Raw genomic sequence first — 26,305 nt, 5'->3', positions numbered from 1 at the left:
ATTTAAATCGAGTCACTTCATATAAGTGAAACCGTCTATTGTGACTGACTTATTTCACACTGAGTAACGTTATCAAAGTTTGTCCACGTTGTGGCCTGGGTCAGTACTCTATGCTTTGCTATTGCTGAATAATATTCCACTGTATGGCTGGGCCCCACTGTTTACCCATTCATCAGGTGATAGGCAATTGTGTTGTTTCTGCTTTTTGGCTGTGATGAGTAATGTCGCCATGAATATTCCTGTAGGAGTTTTTATGTGGATATTTGTTTTCAGTTCTCTTACGTCTGTGCCCAGACAGCAGAGTTGCTGGGTCATTCAGAAACCAAATGTTCAACTCTCTGAGGACCTGCCAGGCTGTTTTCCAAAGTGGCCACGCTGTGTTACGTCCTCACCAGAAAGGGCTGTGCGCTCCGCTTCCTCTGTGTCATTATTAGTGCTTGTTACACTTTTTTTTTTATTATAAGCTATTGTTGTGAGTGTGAAGCGGTTTCTCCTAGTGATTTTGACTTGATTTCCCTTACAGCTAAAGATATTGAACATCGTTTCTTTGTGCTTATTGGCCATTTGTATATTTTCCTTGAAAAATACCATTTCAGATCCTTTATTCACCTTTTAATTGAGTTGCCTTTTTATTGTTGAGTTGTAGGAGGTACTTTTTTTTTTATAGATACAAATTCCTTATCAGATAAATGATTTGAAAAAAATTTCTCCTGTGTGTTGTTTTTTCACTTTCTGGATGGTGCCCTTTGAAGCAAAGTTTTAAATTTTGATGAACTCCAATTTATCTCTGTTTTCTTTGTTCCTTGTGCTTTTGGGGTATTATTTAAAATCTGAGGTATTTTATTTAAAATTTTATATATAAAATAACTTAATTCGTAGGACCGTTCTAGGAGATGGGTGCGGTTGTTGTCCCCAGTGTATGGATAGAAGACTGAGATGCAGAAAATTTCTCTGAAATATCAGTTTCACAGCTACCCAGTGCTGTGGGAGTTCAGGCACTCATGTTCGTCCCAAACATCTGTGATCCTCACCACTATGCTCCACTACTGCCTGGAATCGTTAATGAAAACGTCTTTCCTTTTTTGATTCCTTGTTAGTTTGTTTTCTCATTGGGGACCTCATCTCCTCATTTTCCTTTCGGATATCAGTGTAGATTTATTTTATGTTTCATGTAGTCAGAAGTATTTCTATCAGTTAACTTCTTTATTACTCACTCTCCAGTGATGATTGTTGCTAGTTGACCTAATCAAGTCATGCTTAAGTCTTTCCTTCTCATGACACTAAAAACAGTCATGACTTACAGAATGCTAAAAGCAGAAAGTACTTGATTGATTTTATTTTGCTACCCAATCAAACCAATCAAATAAAAACCCGCTGTTGACACAGATTATAAGCCCTCCAGGATAGGGTCACTGTCTTCCTTGTGTTTCATTTATTTGGTCACAGTGTCTGGATAGTGCCTTGCTGTTCAGCAGTTTTGTTAGGAAACGGTGCTCGTGAATCATTGTAAGGACAGAATTTTGACAACAGACTGTGTTGTTCATTTCACAAGGGAAAAGATAATATAGAAATACTGCTCAGATCTATTTTAATATTAAGCTTGGAATTTTGAGAACAATTCAAGAAACCATACAAAGATTTTTCACTAATTTTAGATCTATCTTAAACACATTATGGTTGCATAGCAGAGTAACTTATCAAGTAGATTTGACAAGAGGAGTGTATTATTGATTTTTTGTTTTATTTGAAATATTCTATCTGGGATAAAGTAATCAGTGCCTATAAATGAACAAATATGTTTGTATTTCTATGCAACATGGGAGCAGACTTCATATGTTTCTATATAATATATATGACTGTGTGTTTTAATCTGTCAGTGTTTTTATAGTTTTTCAGCAATGTTGTAACATTAGAATTCTAAGAAATTCACTCCCGATACTACTGCAGTTTGTACTGTGTATCCTGTCTTATGTATGGGATTCCACTGTCCCCTAAGTGAGGAATTTCCTCTCCTATTGAGTTAGAAGCAGATTTAAAGGAACTGTGATTTCTAGGCGTTTGCTCTCCATGTGTTTGCACTTGGGTGTCAATCACAATTTTCCCTTTCTTGAGTTTTCATTTTTCAATTAGAATTTTTGAAAATAACTATTAATATGTTTCACTAGTCTCCCTAGTAACTTGATGTTTTTGTGCTTTTCAGTTTTCAAATTATGAAAATTGTAAATGCACACTTGTTTTTAAGTAGTCCTTTTTCACTAGATATTTGTTTACCTCTTTATAGTTAAAATAATTTTTTTCCCAATGAATGAATCACTGTGCATATTTTACAAGATACCTTTCTTTTTATTTTTCTTATTCTAACAGGTATATTCATTGTAGAGAATTTTGAAAATAAGGATAAACCCAGTAATAACTTAAAAATGGCCTCTAATCTCACCTGGAGATACAGTTGTAAGGTTTGAAATTGAGAATTACAAGTCCTCTCATTTTTTTCTTTTTTTCAAGTACGTTTTGGTTACTGAGTCCCTCGAATTCCCATATGAATAGTAGCAGCAGCTAGTCAGTTACTGCAGAGGAGCCCGCTGGGATTGTGATTGAGACCACGTTGAGTATACAGATCGCTCTGGGGAGCACTGCCATCCCAAGAGCGCTGTCATCTGATCCAGGAATGTGCGTGGTGTGTCTGTCCAGGTATTTAGGTCTTCTTTAATTTTTTTCAACAATGCGTAGAGTTTACATAGTATTATTTTACCTTATTTTTTTGCCTTTATACTGAGTACAATTTGCAAGGTACCAGGATCAGAATTGTATTATAGCCCCGCCACTTGCTGCCACCATGTACGCTGCACTCTTGCTTTGCCCTGTGTAAAATCTTGCACAAAATAGGACCTAAGTAACTCTCTCTTGAATGAATGATTATATGATAGCTGGATGATGCTGGAGAGTCCTTGTGATGATGTCTTTTTCCCAGACTTTCCCCTCTTCTTAACTATGCCTTTTCTCTTCCTTTCCTCCAGCCTCGGTTTCAGCCTGCCTGTGGCATTGATTTTCCCTGAGTGTGGACTCTTCCTTTAACTAGTTCACGATAATGTTTCATGCGGGCTATGAAAACTTGCTAGATGTCAAGAAATAGCAAATTCACTGCATGCTAGTATTTTTAGTCTGTGGTATTATATTATCCATTGAAATTAAATCAGGCTGACACCCTGAGCTCTTTTCTCCTTCCTACGGGTGATACTTCTCTGGTTGCTGTCTGTGCCCTTCCTCCAGACATGGTTTTGGAGTTGAGTAAGTCACCATCAGTGGAGCTCTCTCTTTAAAGATGAAGAGAACATTTGCTCCTTCTCCCTGGTTGGGGACTGGATGAGATGAGGTAACAGATAAAGAATGGAGCCCCATCTCATTCTGACCCCCGCTCTTTCCGTTCCTTTCTCCAGGGGAAAAGAGTACAATTCAAAAATATAAAGATTGTGAGCTAATGAGATAGACAAGACAACCGAACATTTGTTAAATATCCTTTCATGCCGGAAACAAATGTATTATACACACAAAAAGCACACAAAGCACGGTAGTACTGCGGTTACAAACGTGGGTCCGAGTTCGAGTCCTGCTCTGGAGTGACCAGTCCTGTGAGATGGAGAACTGGTAGGTCGGCTTAGCCTCTCCCGGACTTGTTTTCTGTCCTGCAGAGATGGGGCTCGCTAGGCGTCCCTCTCCCGTAGAGGTGCTGTGGGGTGTAAATGGCGCGCGTGGGCAGCCCGAGCACAGCTGCTCATTCCTCGTAAGGGCAGGATAGCATCGCTTTTGCGATGACAGCTTTATGACCGTCCCGTGTAGACTCTTAGTGCTCCGAAGGGATGCCTTGTGGTTTGGAGATGGGATTCTCACTTCTGTAAATACCCAAGGATTGTGTTATTGGGCCGTGCTGATTTGAATCTATTCTTTAGAAAGTACATATTGTAGATATATTTTTCAAGCATGCATGCTTTTTTCTTTTATTATTTATAGTTCTACCCTCTCATCTCTTGGTGTGACTTTTCATGGAATCCAGGAAACAGTCCTAAGCCACCTGCCTCTTCACACTTCTCCGTGGTGGTTTTCTTCCCTGACTAGAAGAGGGTTCTGCATAGGAAATTTTCTTTGTTCCCCTTTTCTTGGAGTCACTCTGTCTCCCCAACTCTCACCTGTCCATCTGTCCATTTCTCTACCCACTGATTCTTCTGACTTGTTCCAAAAAGCATTTCAGGCAGCTTACAGAAGAACAGATACCAAATAAACAGGTGAGAAAATGGGGCCAAGTTCAGACAGTGAGGCTAGGAGGTGAGCCTGTGTGAGAGTTGCAGGCGTGAGACACACGCCTCAGGCCTGTGACTTATAAGATCGACAGCAACAGTGTGCCTGAGGCTCCCAGCAGACACAGGGAAACAGGGTTTGTGGGAGATGCTCACTGGCTGTGAAATAAATAAGTGGCTTAGGAGATGCCCAGCCTTTCCAGCTACTAAGGCTTAGGAGAATATTTTGAGTTTCTTCCAAAATCAGAGTATTGCATCTTTTCTTTTTTCAGAGTTCTATGTATAGTTGGTTACATTCTATACCTGGAAATTTCTCCAAAACTGCTTCCCACGTGAGTCCATGGCTCGGGAATGGGGTGGTTCTGCTCATTGACGGGTGTAGGCCAGAAACAGAAAATGACAGCCTCAAAGGAGCCTGGGATTTGTCAGTTATGTTTTGTCAGTGCTGTAGATTTCAGAAAACGCTTTCACCGTTTCTCTCCATCTGAGGTGGCAGCGTGCTCTCTTAGCAGCATAAGGAGCTCAGGGCCACGGGATGGTGGGGGCTGACTGCACTGCTATCAAGACAGATGTGCCAGTCACTGCAGGCGTGGTGATTTTACATAGTGCATTTCATGTTCTTTAATAGGTTTCAACAGGTAGTTAATTAACTGAGTTAATTAACATTTAAGAAATATGATGCTTTGTTGAAAAGACAGTTATAGGCAGAATATAAGTTGTGAACCCTTTAAAAACGGTTTCATTACTGAAATTTTAATAGGGAAGATTTAGTTTATCTTATTTACACCTCTCTTCAAAAGTAACAAAGAAACAAGACAGAAAAAGCAGAGGATGATTTCTGTTCTTCCTCTCGGCTTGCAGGTGCCCTCACCTCCAGTGGCATCCATCCAGACACCAGCACTGACACTGGCCGTGCTCACAACTGCCTTAGCCCTGAAGACACAACTGACAAATAGAAGGGGGCTACGCCCTAAGACAGCAGGTGCTCTTACTTTGTGGGTCCTTATGTAACTGCGCGGTGTTATTCAGGATCTCCCGTTCTACACTTTGTGACGCTGCTGCCGTGTCTCCTAGTTATTTCTGTAAGTACTAGTGTAATTTTTTCAATGTGTGGTACTAGACATCTAAAAATGCTTTTTTCAGATGAAAAATAATGTGTATTTAATATAATAAGTCTGAAAAAAGGGACAAAAGTGTCTATCCTGGTCCCACTACTCAGAGATAATAATTAACACTTTTACATCTATTTTCTGTTCTTTTCATCAGTGTGTATTACATCTGTCATAAAAACCAGCGAGCACTCTGTGCCTGTTTACTGTGTGGAGACATCCATTTTCCATTCGGCTTATTACACATTTTTCTACAGTATTCTCTCTCCCCTGGCATGATTTTTAATGACCAGTATAGCATTCTGTCTTGTGGAGGCATCGTCCATTTTACTTCGGACTTAAATAAACTTTTAAATTCCAAGTATATTTAACTGAAATACTGAAAAGAGAACTGTGGTGGTACCGAAAGGCCCCTACATCCCTTCCCCTTTTTTTCCTGAGAGTAAAAGCTGCTGACAATGTGGTGTATATATTTCATGACCTTTATGCCTGTCATATATATATACACATACATACATACATGTATATGAGAAATCTATGTATATGTGTGTGTATATATGCTGTATTGAAAAATAAGGCCACACTATATGTTTTGTGCAGCTCGGTTTATTCACTGAGGTGTATATCATAGACGTCCTCCCACTCCAGACTCACCCGGTCCTTTCAGATAGAGTAGAGGGGTCTCCTGATGTGCAGTAGATTTGGTCTCTTGTGTAAGGACACCTTTGGTGGGAGAGTACTGTGGACAAGGCCTTGGACCACGCCAAAACGCCTGCCCCTTAGTGCCCACAGCTCGCCTTGATTTACCGCATCATTGTCTTGATGGTGGATACTTAAGTTTTCTCCATTTTCCACTGTCAGAAAGGGTGTTTGACTGGCGTCCTTCTTGTACAAACATTCCTGTGATCTTGTATGAGTATTCCTTTAGTTAAGGTTTCTGGAAATTTAGTCCCTGGATGTGACAATTACATACATCACAGGCTCCTTTCAAGTGACTCTAGAAATTCCTTCTCCTGCGGGGAATGAAAAGATGTAGAATAACTTATGTAACAAATTCTCTATCGCTGGATATGATTTCACTTCAGCTTTTCTTCCCACCATTGTAAAAAGTGCTGTGTAAATGCTCTGATGAGTAAATCTTTTTGAACTGATTTTTTTCTAAACGAAACGATTCCTAGAAGGGGAGTTGAATCTGTGTGTACACACGTTTATCAGAGTTTACATATCCATTGACATGTCGTCCTCCAAACACGTTGCTCACAGTTTGTTCTCTCACAGATGGACACTAGCTAGAACAACTTTTAAAAATATTTGCCAATATGATGAGCAAAAGTGCTTTTTCATTGTTTTAGTTTGCATTTGATGACCAATGAGGTATTCAGCATTTTTCACTTATTAGCCATCTGACTTTTAAAACGTGAATGATCCCTTTTGTCCTTCGCACACAGTTAAGTGAGGGAGCTTCTTGTTGCTTTGTGACAGCTCTTTGTATGTTATGAACATTAACCCCTTGACTTCATCAATATGTATCACGCAGTTTTTACTTGTCATTTCTTGCCTTTCATTTTATTCAGTAGGTTTACTTTTGTTGTGGCCCAAAATATACTTAAGATAGTAAATGTCTTCTTTTTGGGTTTTATTTTTGGTATTATTTTAGAAATACTTTCTTATAATGGTACAAATCTCTTCTGTAGGTTTTTTAATCTCTAAGATGGAGATGATAATAGTACTTGTTATAGTGAGGAGAAGTTGAATTAATATGAGCAAAGAGTTGCATTTGCTGTTATTAGTACTTTTTAATATTTACATCACTATCTGTAATTTTTCTTTGGTCATTATGACAGGAATAGAATTTGTTCTTTCCAGGTGATTCTCTGATTTTCCCAGGACAATTATTGAATTCATACTTTGCTCTTTGATTTGAAATCCCACATGCACAAAATACTTATGTACACTAAAGTCTCTTTTTGAGCTCATGGTTTATTTCTGTCAATCTTACTTTATTACTCCAGCACCATAACTTACATATTGTAAAAATTTATTTAATATCTGACAGTGTGATTTTTTTTTTTATTCTTTTCTTCCATCCCAATTTTTCTTGGCTAGTATTATGACTTTATTATTCCTGAAGAATTCTAAAATTCTTTGTTCAAGTTAAAGAATAAAAACAGATAAGGGTTTTCATAGGATTTTTTAGTAAGTTTTGAATTATCTTTAAAAGAGCATTCATTTTACAAAGCTGCTTTCCTCCATGCAATATGTTGATGTCTCTACATTCACATCTCTTAATTTACCCCTCAGTATAGTCCTGTATTTTTCTCCATGTACAACATGGGCATTATTTTTGAGTTTAGCCCAGATTATTGTTTATGTTTTACTTAATTTTGTAAGTGAGAATTTTTTGCAATTATATTTTTTAACTCTTCAAACTGACACCTAGGAAGGCAGATTCGGATTGTCAATACTCACTTTGTAACTTGTCATTTAAAATTGTAAGTATTAAATACTTGTTCCAGAATCCTTTCTTTTCTGTTTTTCAAAATTTGTTTCCAAGATTATCAAAGTGGTCGTAGCTAAGTAGTGTATTTGGGGAGACTGATGGAGAGAGGTAGTGTGGCTCATGTACAAACTGTGAGCATTTTCATGGCTGCCTTTAGGCTGGAGAGGCCTCCGAAGAGCCCAGGTTAGACCAGGGATGGCTTTTTATGCACTTGAAAGCCAGCATTCCTGCCTTTGTGGAGAAGCCTGTTGGGCGTGACAGGTAGATGATCAAGGTCCGATGGAGGCCATTGGCTGCACAGAGCGCTGTGACTGTGAGAACTGGCGACCATTAACATGGGAAATGCTTGGCGCCAGGAACACTGCAGGGGAGCTGGGGAGCCTGTGTGTTAAGGATTTTCCAGTCCTGGGAGTGAGAAGAGCAGACTCTGCATTCAGATCTGAGTTTGAATTCATCCTCTCTTGTTTAATGGTCCTCTGACTTTTGTCAAGTTATATATCCGCTTTGAACTCCTGTTTTCTTGTGTCTCAAAATAGGAGAATTACGGCCTGCTGCTAGAGTGTTTGATCAGTGTAAATGATTTGTGTCTATAAGATGCCACGTACTGTCGCAAGTTCAGTGAGAAATGGGCTGTTGCCTCTTCTGCAACTCAGTGTTCGACAACACACCTGGGGAAAGCCAGTCCCTAATTTGTGTGTGATGCAAGTAGGAACAAAATTAATGTCTTGCCTTTCGCTAGCAGTATTCTTACTCCTTTGCTTCATTTACTTCTTTCCTCCTTTCATTTCCCCTTTCCCCTCCTCCACCAAAAGAACCTGAGAATATCTCAGAACACTAGATTCAAATTACTTTAAAGGTTGTCTCATCCTCATGAAATGACAGTAACATAAAAAAATCTGTACACATCCCAGAATTCATTGTATTTGATTTACGCACACACGCGCGCGCACACACACACACACACAATCAGGCTACCTCCCACTTACAGAGGAAGAAGAACCACTTATTCTGAGTTTTCATTCACTGTCCGTGAGAGCAAAGTGTCTTATGCAGACTTTCACCTGGCTTCATGCATGGTGTTTTTAGTTGGATTTCTGCTTTGTGGCCATAGAATTATTCTCCTAACAGAAGAGAGGAAGTGGAGACATAGACATTCTGCTCAGATATTGGTGTCATCATATTTGAGTTGGGAAGGACTTAAGACAGCATAGAGTCGTATCTGTTTATGGGTGAGAATCCATGATAGTGTAACTTGGACAAGAACCTGGATCTTCTGCCATCGTGCCCACGAGGGTGAAGAGGCAACTTGGTGGGGGATGGCAGTGATCCTTCTTGCTTGAGTTCCAGGGTCTTGCTAGTTTTCATTGCTCACCTGCCTTTAGTTAAGGTCCATGTGGCCTCTCATGGGAAGGTCACGCTGTTCTGATAAAGTTACTAATCAGCAAAAAGCTCTGGACCCACTCATATTTCCCAGAGTTTTTTCTGCTGACCTGCTGACACTTTATATAAATGAGACCTAAGAAACTACTGGATATAAAATCCTTTGTGTTATCCTCGAGTTCCATAGGAATGGGGTGCTGTCTCAGGCTGTCTAAGGCTAGATCTGAATAAAGATAGGGTGATAGGCTTTGCTGCTGGACCCTCCACAATCAAATGTGTTTTCCACCTTAGTGTTTAGAATCAGGCAGATGAGCTCAAATCTTGCCTTTACCAGTTATTAGCTTAGTGACCTTGGGGAAGAAACTGTACTTAATTGTGTTCAATTTTCTTTGTTTGTAAATAAGTTATGTATTTATTTTAAGGTTTTTGATTTAGAGTTGAATGAGTTAATTTCCTCATTTATACCTAAAATTCATATCGCGTGGCTCTATGATGGTGCCTTGGTTGTTGATTACTAAGGCACTCGGCAGGGAGAAAGGGGGTGGGGGACCCCTGGATTCTAGAGCTTATTATATTCCAGGATATGCTTGTAAAAGACTGGATGTGCAGTGGATTTTTAGTAAATATCCATTCCTTTCCTAATCCGCATTGATTGTGTATATATCTTTATATTAATATATGAACAAATTTATAATGCAATTTAAATCTTTCTGTAGAATTTAAAATATGTAGTTGTAACAAAAATACGTGAAATAAAATGATTTCACTTTTATTTTCTTTTCAATAAGCAAAACAAAATAAAATAGAAAAGAAAAAAAAAGGTTTGAAGGAGTAGAAATAACTTTCTTTCCATAGAATCAATTCCCTAACAAAGGTTTTTTGGTTGTGTTGTTAAACAGCATATAAAATTGATAGGTTGTGACATATTGGAAATGAGGAAACAGTGGAGACATACTACCTCCAATGAAGTCATTTAGTTACCACGTCAAAACTAGTTCTGCTTCCTGAATGACAGGCCAGTAAATCGGGAGATGAGGTGTTAGAGCAAGGAATAGTGACTTTATTTGAAAAGCTGGCAGACCCAGAAGATGGCATACTGATATCCTGGAGAACCCTCTTCCCCAAGTCAGAATTCAGTCTCCTTTTTTACTAAAAAGGGGCGGGGGTGTGGTTGGTTGTTGCAAACTTCTTGCTGTACGAATTGATTTCCTTGGAATCCTTTGTTCTTGCAGCTGTCCATGTGGGTCAAATCATGGCACCCCTGTAAAACCTCAAAAAAACAAAGTTTATTCTTTATTTTGCAACTTGCCATCTCTACATAAGTGTAGAAGACCTAACATCCTTAAAGATCAGAGCCCGCAAAATAGGCCCTCCTGGATATTTCAGGCTAAAGGCAACTTTCTTTTACAAAAGGTGCAGAGATAACAAGTCTTAGCCTAGAAAACAGGGTACAGGTTTAAAGACAAACGAACACATCTAACATGGAGTCAAATTTGTTCTTTTCTATTACAATTTCTTTTTCCACCTCATAGATAATTTTAGTAAGAAACATGAGCAATTTTTTTACTTTTGCTTCTTAATAACGGATAAGTGGCCCAACTACAGTTTTGTGAACAGGGATGCTGTGCGGGCATAGGGGTCACAGCAAATTCTTGTTGGGGGTGGTCGACCCTGCAACATGTCTGATGCCCTGTGAGTGTTGGTGAGAGTCCCCCTAACCAGGGGCTCTCTTCAGGAACCACCATGTGGGCATTGACCTCTGGAGACTTCTTTTTCAGCTGTAGGAAATTTTTTTTAGATGCTGTGATGAAAAAATCACTCCAGCTGGGGATAATCAGGGAATAAAGGAAGGGGAAAAGGGCTTGGAGTAGTGTAGAAGAGAAGGACAGAAGATCAGGGAGCCTGGGGGCTTGGGGGCAGGGCCTTGGGAGAGAGAGTAGCAGAGGTGGGGAGGGGCCCGGCTCCAGAACCAGCTCCTGCACCTTTCCCTGCACCCAAGCCTCACAGCTTTTAATTGGGCCCAAGACTCTTTCCTGTCTGGATGTCACCCTGGGCAGAACGTTGAGAATCGAAGGTAAGGGGTGGGCAGCACTCACCTAGGGGGTCACTGAGGACTTGGTCAAGTCCACAGTGCCTTTTCTAGTCATGTGTCTTCACCTGTTCTTTATCTCAGGATCTGAGAAGCAGGAGCAAGGAACTCAGGGAGAGATCCAGGAAGACATCTGACTCTGTTAAGAGACGACAGTCACAGCGACACGGGGAGCGAGGACACTTGCAGCAAAGTAAAATGACTTCACAACTATTGCATCAGAGCTGCAGGTGTGAGAGAGCCTAAGCCTGTCTCAGAGTGCAGGGGACAAGAGGAAAGGAATGGTAAAATTAACACTGACAATTGAAATTTTGTTAAATAGCCTGCTAATATTAATTGTATCAAATGAATGTATGCAGGTGTATTTCTATGATCATTTATAGGTACACACAACCCCACCAGCCCCTCTTTCTCCCATCGGGGATGGGCTTTCTCAAGCACAGTGCCCCTCCTGGTTGAGTGGGCCACGCTGCGGGTCCTCGCCTGGGGCCAGGCTGCTGCAGGACACTGAGTCCCCGAGGCACGGCCTGGGAGACATGACAGGAACATCTCTGCTCATAACTGAGAGCCTCCGTTTCCCCCTGCAGTGTAAGAATGCCGGTGACTCAGTTAGAAGCATGCATCCAACCCGTCCTTCCGTGTCATCACCATCTAGAATCGGTGCCTGAATCTTCTGAATTTCTCCAGAATGTGGTTTAAAATCACCTTCGACAATTGAGTGTGTGTCCTCTTACAAGTGGAGGAATTGCTGCCGTTTCCCTGGAACTTACTCACCACTAGTCCATCTGATTTTTCTGTGCTAGGATTCAGTATGGCCTGCTAAAATATCTGGAGTCAGATCTTGAAACACTGATGAAGAGGATTATTTATTTTATTTCTTTATATGATAGTGTTTTACTTTCAAAATTCAGAGTTTTCGGTTCTTTCAAAAAATTTTTTGGGGGTTGGAGAAACAACTTTGCTCTTACCATCTCTGTGACCTGTTGCTTTGTGCCTCTCACCTGTCTTCTGTCACTTGTGAGGTGGTTCCATTTGTGACCCTGTCAGGGTTGTTCATGTTATAAAACATATAGTCTGTTAAAGTACAGTCCCTTTTACTCCGAAGACATTCCACAAATACTCCTTAAATCTGGGTGTGGTTTTAAGAAGACAGAATCATTAGAACATGTACTTGCAGGTTGCTAGTGCAAAATCCCCAAATCAATAGTCTAGCTCAACATCTAAAATCTTTCTAATCTACCTTGGGTTTGTATGGATAAGTGAAGCAGTTTGCTAAGAACTCAAGACCAGGGTTAGAATACAGGCTGGTGTAGCTCAGCAGGTCCTCCCAACCTGATGCTCTGCCAGAGGGAGGGGCCGAGGGGAGAGGGCTTGTCCTGCCCTCCCTGAGCTGACAATTTGATGGCAAAGATCTTTATCAGGTGAAGAACTGGGAGTTTCTTCTAAGAAGAGTGGGTTTGAAAAGAGTCCTAAAACCGCGGGAGTGACACAATCCCTTTTGTCTCAAGTACGTGAGAGCGGCTGTGGGGACACTTGGGAGACTCATGAGTCCAGGTGTGCAGTGTTGGTGGCTTCCACTTGAGCGGTGGGACGGTCAGTGGGTAAAAGCGAACAGATTGAAGGCATGTTTAGATGGTAAAAATGAAAGGATGAATGCTGTCTGTGAAGGTAGGATGGAGGAAGGCCCAGGTTTCTGGGTGGATTAATGAGGTAAGTGATGGTCCTGCTGTGCTCTGAGGAGGGAAAGCTGCAGAGGGAGCTCTGGGGGAAAACTGATGAGTTCAGCTGTGGGTGAAGTGAAAGGCTGTTAGATGTGTGGACTGGGAGATCAGGTGAGAGCAGGTACTGAGTAGGAGGAGGGGAGAGAGACCTTCAAATCATTTTGTCTTGTGAACATACAAATAAGTATGAGTAATGACACACAACACCTCTATATTCTGGATTAAAACCCAGTAACATTTTTCTATATTGACTGCAGAGGTTCTTAATTATTTTTTAATAGAAATAAAAAAATAGAAACAAAATAGTGAAGTTAATGAACATCTTAGAGTTGATGTGTGTCCTTGTATGTATTTTGATACCTCATCTGTTTATAACCATAATCTACAAAAAGTTAGCTTGTTTAGCATAAGTGTTAAACAGAGGGACGTGAAACACACTGTTGGGGGTTGAGGCTGATCACCTTGGGCAAACTATGTCGCCTCTCTGTCCCTTAGTTGCTTCTTCTGTGACTGCCTCCAGGCCCCTCATCACAGCTGATTTCCTAGACTAGATGTTGGGAGGGAGGCTGCTGAAGGGGCTAAGAAGTGGTAACTGCTTGGGATACTGAAGAGAGAGACGAAAACCGATTAAAGCCGAGAAACTGAGTACAAATACCCTCAAAAAAGGAAAAAAAAAATCACAAAGTGTTTTGAGCCACTTAGCGTAAGGGAAACAAAATCACGTGGACCCAATTTTCTTGAGCATATGAGTATAGTGGGTGGAAGGGTGTCATCAGAAAAGTGTTGAGAAAAGGCCTTTTGGTTTCCCTTGACATTTGCAGTAAGGATGGGAGCAGAAGCGAAAACCCCCTGTTCACTGTGGAAGGTGCTTTTTTTTGCAAAACTGACCAAAGGTTGGAGACAAGTCATCAGCGGTGCTGGCAAATGAAGAGACTTCTGGATTGGGTGGGGCACTTGCTGTGACTTCCAGGTGGCCTGCTGGCTGGGGGCTGTGAGGCGGGCAGTAGGTTTGCAGGGTGACCTGGGCATAATTCCTGGCTCTGAGGCTGCTGGTCTGACTAGCAGACCTGAGCACCCGCAGACCTAATGGGGCAGCTCGGGATGTGGCCTGGGACACCTGCCTTTCTGAGGGCAAGAAGAGGGCTCCCCTGAGGGGGTGTCCCTGCGGAGAGTGGAAAAGTCCTCCTGCAGGGGAAGAAGTGCCTCTGAGCAGGGGGAAGGATGCACAGGCAAGACCAGCCTGAGCATGGAGGTTTTGGGAAGCCGGAAGTCATAAAGTGGCCCAAGCAGCCTTGTTCCTGCGAGATTGGAAGGAAAAGATGCTGAAAAAGCAGGCTAGGGTCAGACCGTGTTGTGGGTTATGAGTGACAGTAAAGGACTGGTCAGGCAGGCACGAGAGAACCCTGTGGGCGTCCCAGCTGGGGCATCACGCCAGAGGGAGGAGCAGAGGTATGGACTTTGCCACTTATTAGCTGTGTGACTTTGAGCAATATCACCCCAACCCTCTCTATATATATCTTCATCTGTAAAGTGACACAGCTCGTGTCATCAGAAGGCTTAGTTTAGCTCTGATCCTTTAGTCCAGTCCTGTCAGTGCTGCCCTGCAAGGTTCTGCAGCAGCTGCTCTTACCCTGAGAAGGGAGGGCGTAGAGGGATATTGTAGTGCCCGAGGGCAGGAAGGGGTTGCTTTAAAAGCAGACATGTAGCCGCTTGCAGCTGCAGGCCTGCAGGCAGTTTGGTTGATGGTCCTGGAGAGGACTTTGGAGGCCATAGCATCATCTTAAAACTTGTTTTCCCTTGGGGACCGGATTTGCCTTTGCAGATTAATGTTGAATATTTGGGCTTCTGGCAAAGCTGTTTTCAAAGATGAGTATATACATAACATATAGTATAAAATAAAATGCTTTTATTTAATCTGTGGGACTTTGTAGCTGTTTGGAGCAGTTCTGTTGGCCTGGTCTCCACGGAGGACACTAGGGGTCAGCAGAGCGTGCGGGAGGGCAGGCCAACCGCTGTGCTTCTGCGGGGGGTTCTCCCCAGCATGGAGCTCTGTTAAGTTGAATCTTCTCTGAGTTTGGTTGCCAAGCGTGCAGACAGCAAATTAATGAGTTCTGGTGGGATTGTATAATGACAGGAAGAAAGAGGAAACCGTAGTTTTTCGGGACTAGAACATGCTTTTGGTTCCTGACTCAGTGTGTTCCATTACAGAATTGATGAGTTGTGTCTATTCTGGGACTTCATTGAAATAATCGTTCAGCCTAAAATTTAAGAGTTATGTTTTATTTGGCGGGAGGCCTCGAGCCTGGATGACAGCCTCTCAGATCTCTGAGGGACTGCTCCCAAGAGGTAGGGGAGGAGCTTGGATAAATAGGAGCTTTACAACAAAGACCAGGTACTTGGAACAATAAAAGATTGCTTGTTATCTAAAGAAAGCCAGATATCTCAAGTTCAAGTATTTAGTGCTTTTCTATGTATGGGATGAAGCAAACATATGGGTTATTGAATTCATTCCTTTGGCAAGCACCTAGCTATCTAGGGACAGTATCCTGTCCTTTCTTATTCTGAGTCTGCTCAGAGGGCACCACTGTGAGTGGCTGAAAGGCTGGGTTTCAGGCATATCCTCGCTGGGGTGTGGCAGCAGCTGCTGAGGGCTTGGTCTCAGCATTCTTTGTTTACTGACATGGTTGCAGTATTTTCACTCACATTGTAGTATTTTCATTCACAGTGCTCCCCCTTGGTCCTAAATTCGACCTATATTTTGAGAGACATTTCATGACCAATTTTGTCCCACGGTGCTAGGATGGCTCATTCCTATTTCAGGTGAAGAATTTTCTGAGCTGCCATTCAAGGTGTTAGGTTTTTTTATCAGGGCCTGTTGATACTAAAAGTTTTCTGGATCGCCTGTCTTACTATTCTATTATGATCCAGGAAATGTTTGCCCTTCGTTGCTCATTCCCATACCTAGAATCACACTATTACATTTATTTTATGCAGGGTTAAAAATTTTATCTATTTCTTCAGGATGTTTAGCCATCATCAATCTTGTAGGCCTAGTTACACGTTGGGAAATGTAACAGACAACAATTTAATAAAATAGAGATCATATAACTAATATAGCTAGTAACGTTTTTAAGTAACGAGTAAGAATTTAATAGTAGAGAAGTTGTATATTTGGGTTAAAATTTTGCTTGTATTTCTGATTGAGTTTGAGTGATCTTATGAGAAAGTTCATATTTATGGTCAGGCTCCGAGCAGGTATTAATTGGCCAGGTGAGTTCTCCCACGTTGTAAGATCAACAGTGGCCTAAACAGAACTATAAATTATTTTTAGAATAACGTTTCTGAGGGCTATCTAGTTAGAGCCTTGGAGTAGGGAAACCCACCAAGGTAACACAGAAGTACTAGACATAGGTAATTTACCATAAACTTAACAATTGGAGTAGTTCATAATCAAAGGTAGGAGAAATTGTCAAAGTAATTGGTATACAAGCCTGGTCCGTTGTCTTGGGTCAGCTGTCGAGCTCAGATGTCGTCTTCTTCTCATCCTGGCCTGGTAGCTTTTTCACCATTTTGGCATTGTTTTCAGGTGAGCAAGTGCTCTATAGGCCAGTGAACTGAAGGGGCTGTTTCTGATAGGAAATGAATCCGAAATTCCGTTTCCTTCAGCTTTTGTGTGTATGGTCTAGTTAAGAGTACTTGATAAAAGGTCTTTCCATTCAGGTTGGAGACAGTTCTTTAAGTCATGCATGTTCCAGTATGTATAATCCCCTGGCTTAGGTCATGGAGCATTGGAAATTTACACAAGGATAGATTACTGAGCTTCGGAAACAAACCTAGAGTATCCTTTTCATAATTAAATTAAACTGTACAGCAATATGACATAAAAGCAAGGAATGATCTGGGAAGTGTCTTAGTAAATATAGACTTCAATTAACAAAACTAGAACTTAATATCCAGTAAAATATAAGATTTTTTCTCTCTAAAATTACCCTCATTTTTCTCAAAGCCAAATCAAGATTAATTTCTTTACAAGTCAAGTCTGATTATTTGATCATATAGGCTTTTTTAAATTGGCTGTGTTGGAACTTTTAATAAGGAGTCCCATGGTAGAATGTTAATAAGATTTGCTAAGGCCTGGAAAGCCCCGTCAACGGCTTGTCATGGATTTCTGCCTTACAAATTTAGGTAAATTCTTTTCTCTTTAAAATCCTTAAAATACCTTGAGATTCCTATATCTGTTAGGAGATGATCTTCCTCATTTGTCTGATAGAGCCACTGGGGACCTAAGAGTTTTTAGTCTATTGAGGGATCAGATAGAGAGAAAAGATAACTGTTCCAAGTCTGATTACATAGGTATAATTTATCAAATTGCTGTGAATCATAGCTAGCTTAAAGAGAAGAGATTCTTTATGTCTGGGAAACAGGTTAAAAGCCAGTAGTATTTTAAACAAAATCAAAATTTATAAACATATTCACCAGTTTACTCAGTCCCTTGTAACTAATTCTTTTAATCACAGTTTTCATTGGAAATTTAAAATTTCTTACCCAGTTTAGTTCACTGCTATAGTTTGAAATTTATTAGAAATCAGTAAATCTCCTTGAAGAGCAAGCATTTTGCAAAACCATCAGAAGACAACCATTAACTGTCTATAAATGACAAAAGATTTAAAATCATGGTTAAACACCGTTACACTATAATCGATAAAGAAACCTGGTCACTATACCCAGAATTATCACTGGTAACATTTCAGATATACCAGAATTTTAGGGAGTCCATATAATTTCTACAATATCTATATTAATAATATTTTCTCATACAATATAACCTTAGAAGATTTATTATTCATTTGACAATATCATGTTATTTAACACGCCAATTGAAACTTACTCTTTTAAAATCTCTCTTTGGGATGTTTCAGGGGCCATCTGTAACTTCCCAAACTTAACTGGAGATTAAAAGAACTTTAATTAGAAATTGATATCTGGGGATCTTTTTAAAAGATTTCAGAACACTTGGTCAGATAAACATATAGGTCACTGTAAAGCAGTACTTATTCATTAACAAGAAAATACGTCAAAGGTAAAGGCAGAACAGATCAGTTAAGTGGTATAAGAAGGTTTACAATCTGTTGCTGAAGGTGGATTAACATTTCAAAAAACATGTTTCCTCTTAACAGCGAGAAAACCAAATCTAGTCTTGTACCAACTTACTTCTAAGATTCATTTACTTTGCCCAAGTTGATTCGAAATTTAGCCAATTCCGACAACGTACGAAACTCTTTCCTTAGGGTACCTCTTCCACAAGCCTTCCACAGCTTTCTATTCTCATATTAATGTGTCCCTTATTTTCTCTTCCATTCAGAAATAACCAGCTTCAGGACAAAGTCACTATTTTTCATTAACAAAATATAATTCCATTCTTATATCTTCCTTTACACATTTATCTTACTTTCCTAGGATACTGAGATCATTCCCTTAAAAATAGAGTCTATTTCAGGGTGGCACCAACCATTTATTAATATATCTAAACACCTTTAGTTTCTCTGTAAGAGTAAGTTAAATGTTAAGTAATTCATATTTCAATCTTATTTTATCTGAAAATGGCATAGCTATTAAATAAAATCCTATCATTTAACTTAATTTAGCACAACTCTAGAATTTAAAGATACCAAACATTTAGAGATTATGTTAAGCATACATTTTAAAAATATATTTTAAAAATTTACCCAAAGCTCTCATCTCATTTGCATTTAATTTACTTAAAATTTTACCACACCACATTACTGTTATTTTTTTCTTGACAAATCTTCACCAGATATAACAGAATCTTATTTGACTTTCATTAAACCTAGGTACAGTAAAGGTATTATACTTAATATTGATGACTTTAAAGATGTCTATATTAATTAGAACAAACTTAAACTAAACAATATCAAATATTATCTTAATATTGAATTTTTCCAGTTCACGTGATGCTGAAAGTCAATTTGTTCAGTTTTTATTTTAAAAATACTTAATTTGTAAGCTCTTATTTTTTACGTCAATTAAGCAGAGATCTTTGACTTTGATTTTTTTTTTTTAGCTGTATAAATATCTCACATCTGTAATGTGTACGCAGGTTTATAAACAGACAAAAGCTAGAGATCTCATAGCTTCACTTTAAAAGTTAATTATAATATAGGTATAATAATAGTTCTAGTAGGCTGAATTTGCTTGCTCAAATCACTAAGGCTTACTATTTATGAAACAGATATTTAAGATTTCTTGACAAAGTCTGAAGGACCCGTCAGAGTTCTGAGTTCTAAAATGCCAAAAATTTCTTGGCCCTAAGTTTTATCTCATTGAGCTAACTAGGCTCAGTCCTAGGTCACTGTTTCTGTATTTACATTTCTGGTCTGCAAGACAAAGACACACGCTTCCAGTTCCCCAGAGAACTGCTCTGTCACCCAGAACCAATTGTATCTCCTTAATTGGCATTTTTTTTATCAATCAGGAGAGCTGTAAACAAAGAATTCAATGTTTTAAAACTTTAAGGTTTACTTTATCATGTCTTCCAAAGCTTGCATAAGGTATTTAGTGATGTCTCTTTTCCTTGAGTTATAAGTTAAACCCAGGGTAAACCTCTTATTATATTTTTTTTATTAGCCACTGTATATTAGTTTTTAGTTCTACGTTATATTGGATGGCTCATGTAACTCTATTGGTTTCCTTTACTTTGTTCAATTAATATTTTCTGAGGGACAGATATGTGCCCAGCCTTATAATACCAAGAAGGGGAAGCGTTTTTCCATTGAAACAGATCTATCCCACAACATAATTAAGCAAAAGGTTTATATAAAGACCATTTAAATATAACAATTTTATAAATATTTATCTCAAATTTTTTAAATCTTATACCTTTAATTTTTATATTTATTAGGTTTAATCAATAATTTTTATTTCTAGAAGGATTGCCAGAAACTTTTTGTTGTTGTTGTTCATTGTATCTAATTTTATAGAAAAGTCTCTAGGATGCCCAAGTTTCAGCCAAAGTGCTTAGGTCCTACTCAATTTTTAATTTGATTAATTGGTCTGTTGTCCCAATCATTAATCAAGTATATCAGTCTATATATACATATATTTTAAACTGTGGCAAATAAAATGGACTTGTTTGAACTTTAATGTTGGGGGACAGTAGGTGATCTCTTTGGCCCTTTTTTTAACTTTACTAGTGTAGTATCAAAACCTTGTATCTATTCCAAAAATGTCCATTTTATTTATCTCATTCAAAATAACCATATAAAAATATTTATCCATTTGGGATAAGCCCTTATCTTATTTTTTCTGACATTTTTACAATCCTTTTTCCAGTTATTCAACTTAATTACCAATAATTATTCTAAGTTTTTATTAACATCTCTAGAACCATTTATTGGAAAGGAAAAACACAAATGTAGCTTTTCAAAACAGTTTTTTTTTTAACTAAGTTCTTAGGTTAACAATTAGATATATTTTTCTATCTTTAAACTTGATTTTTATAGGTACCAATTAAACAGCTGTTTATCATGAGATCTCTTTCAACTTTCACAAATTTAAAAGCTTTTCCAAATTAAAGGATACATCATATGGCCATCAATTTATATATATATATATATATAGTGATTTTAAATGAATAAGATGAAGAGGCTTTTCCACATGAGAGTGGGGGTGTTGCCTAAATAAAATTCAAAGCTTTACTCTCCAAAAGCTAAAGGCCTTTGTGGTCCAGGCTGATGCAACAAAGTTTAAGATGGCAAAATATCTGAAAATTGGTACAAACAAAGAATTGCTTAGAATCCAATTTATTTACGTGGCCACCATATGTACGCAATACTTGTACCTTTTGTATGGCAGAGTCCAAGGTTTCCTTTAAAAAGAAAGTAAACATACATATACATACATAAACACACTTAAAAGACCCAGAGAAAGATAAAACGTTTACATTTCAAGGACACAGGAAGAGAAATTCAAGTTCCCCCTAAAGTGGATTTTGTTTTTATAAGTTCAGAATTCCAAAAAATGTTTCTATCAGGCCTGATTATTTACTTTCAGATTGAGATTTTCTTTTCTAATTCCCAATTAATGTTGTAAGTTTTGTATGTACATAAACCTGGCTGGGGTATTAATTGGAGGCTGGCAATCTGTCATTTCTTTTTCTTTTCTTTTCTTTTTTTTTTTATTTTTTTTGAAAGTTCTATTCCCCATTGTAAGGTCGGGTACTCAGAATAAATTTGCTAGTAAGATTTCCCGCAGGGACAACTCTATGGCATGAAGTCTTTGTCTCTACCACTCCTGCAAGATTCTCTGTCACCCGAGAAAGCTGTTACCAGCCAGGAGGATGGTCCCATTTTTGGAGTTGAAAGGTTCCTCGTAAGAGTTTTACTTTTATCCTGAAAAATTCAATGGATGTAACCAAATTGAGGAAAACATTAGACCAGCCTCTTACCTAACCACTCAGTCCTGAACCCAGTGTTTTCAACTTGGACCCACTCAGGACGTCTCCACTGGGTGAGTATTTTCCTAATAGGTTTCCACCAGCCCACTTCTGACGTCTCTTCAATGTGGGTATTTCCCGTTACCTTTCAACGAGGTCCCACCCAGTATGTCTCCACTGGGTGGGTAATTCCCCCCAGTCTCCTTCAACTGGAGGGCCAGGTACCTGGAAACACCGCCAAATAAAACTCAGGATTATCAACCAATATATGAGATCCGAGAAACAGGAGAGACTCACCCAAATTCATCTGGACTCCCCGAGGAGGCGGATGGTCACAAAGGGCCACTGCTGGTACAAAGGCCCCAGTTACTCGGAGAGTTCAGGTGGAGAAAGTCTGCTCTGGGTCCCTTCATGGTGTCCAAAACAGTTGACTGAAATACATGTGCCACCTAAAATTTAAGAGTTATGTTTTATTTGCGGGAGGACTCGAGCCGGATGACAGCCTCTCAGATCTCTCTGAGGGACTGCTCCCAAGAGGTTTGGGATGAGCTAGGATATATAGGAGCTTTACAACAAAGACAAGGTTGTTGGAACAATAAAAGATTGCTTGTTATCTAAAGAAAGCCAGGTATCTCAAGTTCAATAATTTAGTGCTTTTCTATATATGGGAGGAAGAAAATATTTTGGACTCACTGAATTCATTCTTTAGACAAGCACCTAGCTATCTAGGGCCAGTATCCTGTCCTTTCTTATTCTGAGTCTGCTCAGAGGGCACCATTGTGAGTTGCTGCAGCGGCTGGGCTGCAGGCCTTTCCTCGCTGGGGGGTGGCAGCAGCCGCTAATGACTTGGTTTCAGCATTCTTTGCTTACTGACATGGTTGCAGTATTTTCATTCACATTGTAGTATTTTCATTCACGGAATGATTATGGATAATCTGCAACCTTGGAAAGCAGCCGAGATGGAATTACTGCAGGTACCTTCTACTTTAATAAGCCGTGTGCAAACATAAACATGGAGGAAGCATACGTTTGGATTTGGTGGTTAAGGGAAGGGTTTCTGCACATTACAGGAGAACGCAATACAGAATTCCTTAAGTCCACCTTTCTTTTCTGTAGTGGTTTCTGAGAACAGTTTATGGTAATTAACCAACATTGACAAACGGTGGCACACATTGCATTTAAGAGCTGGCCGACTGCACACTTAGGTATTGGACAGGTGGAATTCATAGGCAAGTGATCAGGTGGCTGGGAGAGAGTTGGAGACAAGGCCTGGGCCCAGAATCCGGTTTAAATCGCCATTTCCTCACCATAGGGCCTTGGACTAGAATGTAACCTCTCTTAACCTGTTGGTGAATCTGTGAAATGGGCATGATATTATTCGTTTCTTCCTGGGATTGTTGTAAGTTCTGAAGAGTATTGTAGCACACATGAAGCACTTAACACACTGGCATTTAGCAGTGTTCACTGTGTGCGGCCGCCCCACTTCTCGTGTGTCAGAGCCGTAAAGGCAGCATTTGTCTGTTGAGGACGCACTGGTAGCCCCTTGGCTAGGTTATGAATTTGGTGATTTCCTTTAATCCTTGTAACTCTGTGTGCCATGGGCATTTATTTTCATGGACAGATGAGGAATCTTAGGGTAAAGAAGACTGTAATTTGCCCAAAGTCAGATCATAATTTTGGGTGCAGTGGCCTCGGTTCAGCATGTGCCCCAGGGCCTTCTGCCCTCTCCGTTCAGCAATAGAGCCAGATGTGGGGTCAGCTGTTTCCCAGCCCAGAATATCTGGCAGGCCGCAAGACACACTGGCCCTGCGCTGCTTGAGCAAAAACTCCGGGGGGAGGCAGTTATAAAAGGGATAAACATAAAAACAGATGACAGCAAACTGTGATCAGCACTGAGAAGGAAAGGAACACACCTCGCAGTGCAGAGCTGCGAGCTTTCCCATCAGTGCTGCTCTGGGGGCGTTCATATCGGCTAAACAAACTCTGCTGCTGCACCAAGGCAGGAAGGCAGGGAGCTTGTGGCCAGGTAGACAGGGCCTTGTTATCATACTCATTACCCATTAAGCTGCAGCTGTCACGGGCAATTACCTAGTAAACAGTTGTCGGCAATAATCATCACGCACTTTTCTTGGTAGTTTTATTGGCCCCACCTTTGAGATGAGGTCATTGAAGCTGGGGAGTTTGCTGCATGCCCGTGATCACCTTGGAAATACTCCCACTGGTCTATCAACCTAGACTGGTGTGGCTGTCATGTCCCAGCCCTGTGAATGGCATCGTGTTGCTTCTCCCAAGTGGCCCAAATGACTGACATTGATATTCTTAATTCGTAGGAAATGGTATGTGACAATAGGTGAAAAAGGTAGTAAGAAATTGTTTGGAAAACTAGAACAAAATCCAATTCTTCCCCAGCTGGGGAAGCGCACCCAGTGTCACCCACCCTACTCACTGCCTGTCACCTCCTCCTTGCTGACTCCACGTTCAGAAGCCACTCTGAGCCTTTGAAGAACATTTTGCCTCATGACACTGTTGAATAGGACCTGCGAACCCTCTGTCCCTGGTTAACCCTCTCTTCAAAGCCATTTAAATTTTTTGCAGGCTCCTCAGCTCAGATGTAAGAAAAGACTCTTTAAACTTCTTGATGCAGCTCCTTAATGAAGATCTTGTGAAGGAAACCTACTCAAAACCTGGGAGGTATGCACACAGTGACTGCAAACTCAGCACTTTGTGATGTTCAGTATCAGATTCGTGGGTGACTCAGGAAAGGCTTTTATAAGGTAACAAGGGGAAAGTGAATGGACGCAGGATGTGTGAGACTGAAACATCTCGGTCCCAGCCAGCAAGGCACCTGCGTTCAGGATGGTGGGTGGGGAGTGCAGAGTTGTCACAAAGAAAGAAGTGGTGGGATGGGAGGGAGGACAGTTAGGTACTTTAATGGAGAGGGAAACAGTGGGTTGAACATTTCCTGGTTGAACAAGAGGACTGTGACATGATGTGCTTGTATTTTGGAGAGAAGGGTTTTGTGGGGTCAGGCCTAGGGAGAACGCTGTCAGGCTGGGGAGTCAGCACAACAGGGAAACACACAGAACTGGGCAGACCCCAGGGCCCCTGCTGGGGAAGAGGCTGCCCGCCAATTCGAGCCCTGGGGGCTGCTTCTGTCCCTTAGCTGGGGCCTCAGAGCTCCCTTCACAACCCAGTCCTGTTGATACAAGAAAAAAAAAAACGTGACGCATGAGAAGGGCTGTGTCTCAGGCTTTGGATGAGCCCCTGGGATGTGCCCCACCAGATTTTGTTCCTTGGCTTCATGCAGTAAAGAATTCAAGAGCAAGCCAGTGTTGAGTAAAGGTATATTTATTCAGAGAGATACATTGAAAGGCAAGAGAAACTTCACGAGTTGTGGGGGTTTGATGCTCAGATTAAAAGTAGGTACACACTCCACATAGTGTGGGCCTTCTCTGAAGAGGGAGAGAGAGTGGTGACCCCGAGGTGGTGTTTTGTTGCTCTTTTTTCTTGGGCTTGGTGGTTTCATATGCTAATAAGTAGAAGGATCAGCCTTAGGGCAAGGGGCTTGTATTCCCAGAGAGTTGACCATTTCCCACACTTTGACCTTTTGTGGCTAGCCTTGGGACTGCCATGGTGCCTGGGGCATGTTATTCACCATGTTACTATTACAGTGGGTGCATAATGAAGCTCAAGATCTGCTAGAAGTTAAATCTCTTCATCCTGTGCCTCAAGGCCTATTGGGGGTTGAATCCTTCACCATTATGATGTTAATTGTTGTGGCCTTCCTTGAATGGATGTGCTCTGCCCCCTTCCATCCTATCTCACTGTGATGACACAGAGAGAACAAAGGCCGGGCCCTGCCTGTGCTCCTGCATTTAACAGCGGGAGGTGAGGTGTGGGCTTATGATGACTCTGAGTGGTGAGAAGGATGTTTCAGATTTTCCCACGTGAGACATGGGGACCTGCCAGCACCCACTGCAGAACTATCTCACGGGCATCGTCGCTTGTGTTGTTTTGGAAACAACAGGCCAGCCAAGAAACAAGCACCACACAGAGGGTTGGATTACTGAGATTTATTACCCCGGCGGGCTCAGAGGGGCTTCTGTTCCGAAGCTCTGAGCACCTCCAAGACCTGCACGTGAGGTTTTATAGGTTTAATTACAAGTATGGGGCTATTAGCCAATAAGGCTCCAACAACAAAAAGCAAGGATTCAGTACACTGAAGCTTATCAATTTGGAACAGATCACATTACTGACAATTGTTGACATCGGATTTACGAGTTAGCCCAGCAAAACTTACATCAGTAAACGGACACTTATCACACTTAGATTTGTGACTTAGCTTGTTAGCCCAGCTGGGCTTTTCCTTCACAGTGTCACTCATCTTTTCTGTTTTTTTTTTTTTTTTTAAGTATTTAATCCAAATTTAATATCAGGATTATTTGGGAAAGAAATTTGTCTTTTTCTTTTCTTTGGGGCTCTTTGGGGGGGTAGGTAATTAGGTGTATTTATCTGTTAGTGGAGGCCCTAGTGTTCGAACCCAGGACCCTGTGCACGCTAAGCACACGCTGTACCGCCCTCCCCATCATCTTTTTCTTTTTGCTTTATCTGTCAAGAATCTTACACCTGAATTTCTAGTCGGCCTTTAACACTTGCCCTGACTTCATGGAATCCATTTTTATGACTTTACCTCCCCCTGGTTTCATTTAAGTATTGAATCTCCATTTTCTCTTCACTCTCAGTTTTGCCTTTTTGTTGTTAT

At 40.5% G+C, this 26,305-nt stretch overlaps 1 long non-coding RNA gene across 9 annotated transcripts in view; it reads left to right on the top strand.

Annotated features, from left to right (window-relative positions):
* The window catches only part of LOC141578216 (uncharacterized), a 114,877-nt gene that overhangs the window by 78,171 nt on the left and 10,401 nt on the right, over positions 1 to 26,305 (top strand). For 5 of the 9 annotated variants that reach the window (XR_012508351.1, XR_012508349.1, XR_012508350.1 and 2 more), the window contains 6 exons: positions 2,506 to 2,691; positions 3,438 to 3,645; positions 4,565 to 4,624; positions 5,154 to 5,374; positions 11,455 to 11,654; positions 11,754 to 12,174. This is a non-coding gene — a long non-coding RNA (uncharacterized LOC141578216). Of the gene's footprint in view, positions 1 to 2,505; positions 2,692 to 3,437; positions 3,646 to 4,564; positions 4,625 to 5,153; positions 5,375 to 11,454; positions 11,655 to 11,753; positions 12,175 to 24,138; positions 24,235 to 26,305 lie in introns of those variants that run through there. The other 4 variants (XR_012508346.1, XR_012508347.1, XR_012508352.1 and 1 more) reach the window with 2 other exon arrangements.

The sequence above is a fragment of the Camelus bactrianus genome, chromosome 7 (assembly GCF_048773025.1).
Source record: "Camelus bactrianus isolate YW-2024 breed Bactrian camel chromosome 7, ASM4877302v1, whole genome shotgun sequence".
NCBI classification, from domain to species: Eukaryota; Metazoa; Chordata; class Mammalia; order Artiodactyla; family Camelidae; genus Camelus; species Camelus bactrianus.
The sequence above is the reverse complement of the archived record's forward strand: the minus strand, read 5'-3'. Positions and strand labels throughout refer to the sequence as shown.